The following is a 4179-nucleotide window of genomic DNA, read 5'->3' as shown; positions in this document are numbered from 1 at the left end:
AAATGAGTGGTGTGTGAACCACACTGCCTGTACATTGTATTAAAAACAAGTGTTGCCTTAGGTTTTCATTACTTGATTGACCACACATGAATATTATACCTATCAACGTACTTGGTGTGAAAAAGGATTATAGAAACTGACAAAATACTCTGTGAAGCATGGTTTTTTTCCTTCTGTATCCGTTCAATATTTATTTTCATGTTAAAAACAATCTCACTTAATCTGAATCTTCTTCTCCCCTAGTGGAAGAGACTTGAGCTGATTAACTAATTTTTACAAATCTTTAGGAGCAAAGAGGAAGGCGATTGCCCCCAGCCTGAGTTGTAGAAAGAGTAATTGCAGAAGTTAAGATCCAGTCACCCACCACCTGCTTTTCATTGCCCCATTTTCCTTACCAGAGGTTATCACATTTACGTTTGCCTGGAGAGGTACGTGAATAGTCGTTCCTTATTTAGTTCTGTCAAACTCAGTAGGTTTTTAGTATGCATTTTAAAACACTGATTGTATCAAAACTGGTTTATTTAGGGGACAGTTGTGCCTGTTCAGTTCTGGTGGAGGCACAATGGGCGAGGGCAGACACCTTCATGACCAATCCATGGTACGCTTCACAACTCGCTCTTGCGTGTCGCTACCTCTTCAGTGCTCAACTATGTTAATATTTTATATGTTTTTATAAATCAGTTATTGCTCCTATTAATTTCTTTTTATTTATGCACTAAGTCTATTTATTATATACTCTGTTCAATGCCAGGTTAAAACAATTTTTTCCCTTGGATGTGAAAGAAAAAAATTACATTCCTTTACTTTCCAACTGGTAATTTCTTGAGGTTTTTGCTGATGTTTCCATTTTGAAATATGATGTATTCTCCATCCATGTGATTCTACTTTTTCAGCAGTAAGATTTAGAGTATTACTTGTTCACTTGAAAGGCTCATCTGTTTCTTCCCTTGTACCTCTGTAGATAAAACGCTGATTATTTTGTTGAGCTTTCCTCCACTTTATGTTTACTAAATATGCTCCCATGTAATAGCAGGATTTTGTCCAAAGGGTGTCACTTTTGTAATACGCCTTTTTCAGAAGTGAATCACTTTTTTCTTATGTTATTTCTGAAAAAGCTTTCATGCAGTTTGGAAACTTTCCTGGCTTTGCTTTGTTTCAAAATAAAATTAGTTAAAATGCAGAGTTAAAAAGCACTTCTTTTTACTCACTTGGAAAACGTAACTTTTCAACTACTTAAGCAAATTTAAAAATTTAACATATTTGGCTTGCTAGTCCTTTTTTTTCAAATAAAAAATACTTTTGCTTTATTTATTTGTCTTAAATTCTGAGCATGTGTAATCAATGTATCTTTAATCTGTTAAATTAGTTTGGCATGAGGAATTAACATCTGCAAATATTTTATATTGAAACGTGGACTGCAGATGTTCGGTTTGGTTTTCTGTGGCCTCCTGCTTCCCACTTTGGTATCTGCATGCTGCGGTAGGTAACATCTTCAGGAGAAGGGAGGGGGGGAACTAAATTTTAGGGCAGGTGAGACCTTATCTCTTAGCGTAAAAAGGAACGTGAGGCTTTGGGAAATAATTGCAAACTTGGGGGACGTGGACCAATTTCCTGTGTGGGACTGCCCTTACTTCCCTGTTCTGTTTTTGTGCGAGGGAAGTCGGCCCATCCCTGCAGCTGTTGTACAATAAACTCAAGAAATATGTTGCTGGATGCATCATATGGTTGAGAACTGCTGCTCCCTTCGTCTTAGTAATGTGCACGTTACCTAACAAACAAACGCTGTGGTTTATCTCTTCTTCGCAAGATTTTTCTAAATTGTGTTTCCTGTGCTATCCACTGGCTAGAATTTTTTCCTCTGACAGAGTTTACGTCAAGAGATACTGAGGGTGGGGTCTTTTTACCTTAATTTTTATTGCATTCAATTTTCTAGTTGGGACTAGCATATGTAGAAACATGTAAAATCAGGTGGTACGTGGCTAAGCTCATTAGCCGTGCTGTATAGTTCTTTTCGTGTGCTTAACAAATAGATCAGTAGTTTGCCGATACGTACTTGGTGGCCTTTGTTTACGCTTTAAAGTTTCGCTCATTAATAATAAAATACAGCATGTAGAGCATGTATGTGAAAATCCGTGAAAATTAACAGTGTAAAGGTCTGGAAAGGGCCCTCCTGCCTTTTTTATTACTGCCTGTAATTGCTGCCAAAAATTATATTGTCACTTTACTGTTCGTGATTTTTAGGTTTGTTATAAACTTCAGTCATCCCTGATATTTCTTAGCAGATCTTCAAGCAAGCCCTTCAATGTATTAAGAACCTCTGTCATTCTGGTTGTTTTAACCAATTGCTGGACCTGTGATAGTTAGAAATAGCTAAAGTTGAAGTTCAGTTTAGTTACTATGAGGAAGTGTTGAAGCAGCTGATAGCAAACTAGGTACTTCTTCGATCTCGAGTGCAGAAATCAAAGGAAGTAATGATCGTTGTGAGGGTTACCAGTTCTCAGGGCTTAATATGATGATACTTATTCCTGTAGAACCTCATCATTACCAAAGGGGTGATTTCAGATGTGCAGAGCTTTTTTTTTTTTGTACAGGGAACATACTAGTTCCTTTATGTTTCCACTTGAGTAAGAAACTAAATCCTAGCACTGACTTTCTAGAACCACAAAGGCCATCCAGAATTCCAGTTTAGTACAGCAGTGATAGGGCCATTTTTCTTATCAGAATTGCTTTTGTAATACCCAATTCTTATTGTTGGTAGTTTAGGGTGAGAGCTCAGTAAGGTAGCTCTAATGCACCAAGTTACCAAGGTCAGGTGATACCCAGGAACATGTTACCGTGTATTGGTGCATTCAAGCCCTCAGAAATGTCCTCCAAATTTACAATTAATCGTGTTCAGATAGATTGTGAATGTGTTCGGCTCTCCAGTTAGTATGACCTCTCACCCTCCCCAACCCCAAGTGTCATAAATGCAGATTGCTACAGAGATGAGTATTTCTTCATCGCTTGCTAGCTGTGGTTGAAAAAATACTATATATTGTAGAGTAATAGTTTATGACAAAAGGGATGCAAGCAGCTTGTGGGAATCTCAAGTTATCTTTCTATTATCTTGAACAAATACTGTGCTGCTATTTAGGTTTTTCTGGATCAGTTCTGACACAGGCAGGGGCATGGTATATATCCTTTCAAAACAATGTCGAGATTGCACTGTTACTTGGAGACTTTGCCCTCAGGAAAAACTTGCTTTTTGCAATTGTTTGAGCTCCAGCTTCGTGGCTCCTTTCAAGACGTAGGCTACAAAGCCTCCTACGGAATTGGGATCAGACCAGCACAGATTGACAACCTAAATTAAGCTTAATTCTCTCATGCAATTTAGGCCTCTTTTTCAACATTGTACCTGATAGAGCAGTTCTCCAAGACCAGTTCAGATGTTTAGATTAAGTAATTACTCCTTAGCCTGACTGTGGGTGATGAACTGAAGGGCTCTGCTTGCACTGAACCATTCCTACATTGCTAAAAACAGACAGATCCTTTACCTCGGCAGATACTTAGCGTGTTTTCCAAGGAGTTGGCTCGATTAATTTATTTTAATCTGTTGATTGGGGTGAATCTCTCACAATTATGTGCTTTAACAACAGCGTATTAGTCCCTAATTTGAAAGTCTTAAACACCATATTCAGCTCCATCAGGTTTGAATCTACTTAGATTTCTTTACATTTTCTTAACACCTGAATAATTCACAAGTATTTCTTGTTTTCTTTTTCCCATCATTTCTTATGTTTAATATCCTGTCCATCTACACCTTTTAAGAGTCTAAAATGTCGCCGTGGTGTTGCATCCTAGTTTCTTGTGTTTTCAGACTGCATTTCTCAAAAGTTTCTTCTAAAGGCCTGTGTTCTGCTTGCACCTCTGTGCTTGCCATGGGAACTTCTGGATGTGCTCTTAATGCTCCCATAGCTCATCGATTGAATTTTCAGATAACTACTTCTTTTCTTCCACTAAACCACCAGAAAAATTAAACACCCCTCCCTTTAGGAATTTCACATGCATAAACTACACTTCTGAAAAATCAAGATAATCACTTGCAAAATCTTACTTACATAAACCTCCTATTCAGGTTATAGAAGGGAGAATTTTCTCCCTGCTTTTGGAAAGTCGGAATTCATTTTAGATTATCCAATT

The sequence above is a fragment of the Apaloderma vittatum genome, unplaced genomic scaffold (genome assembly GCF_000703405.1).
Source record: "Apaloderma vittatum isolate BGI_N311 unplaced genomic scaffold, ASM70340v1 scaffold10720, whole genome shotgun sequence".
Taxonomy (NCBI): Eukaryota; Metazoa; Chordata; class Aves; order Trogoniformes; family Trogonidae; genus Apaloderma; species Apaloderma vittatum.
This window is presented reverse-complemented; position numbering follows the sequence as displayed.